Here is a 309-nt window from a genome sequence, read left to right as displayed (position 1 = left end):
AACAGCCAGGTCAGAAATCCCTCCCGGCATAGAGAGATGCGCGGGGCCGTGCAGCGCTGCCGGGTGCCAGCTGTGCAGCAGGTGCACGGCACGGGGGATTCGGAGGACCCCCGGTGCCCTTGTGGGGCCGAGACCTCCGCCGCAGCCCTACAGGGTCGCGCGTCTCCCGCCGAGCGTCGGTAAACAGGAAATCTGCTGGCGGTGAAACCCAAGCCATTGCATTATTCATCAGCCCGCAGCCTGGCCCCGCTCCTCAGCCATTGTCACATAATTCCTCCTTTCTCCGCCGTCAGCTGGCGCGCAGCCGCC

This window comes from Meleagris gallopavo, chromosome 10 (assembly GCF_000146605.3).
Source record: "Meleagris gallopavo isolate NT-WF06-2002-E0010 breed Aviagen turkey brand Nicholas breeding stock chromosome 10, Turkey_5.1, whole genome shotgun sequence".
Taxonomy (NCBI): Eukaryota; Metazoa; Chordata; class Aves; order Galliformes; family Phasianidae; genus Meleagris; species Meleagris gallopavo.
The sequence above is the reverse complement of the archived record's forward strand: the minus strand, read 5'-3'. Positions refer to the sequence as shown.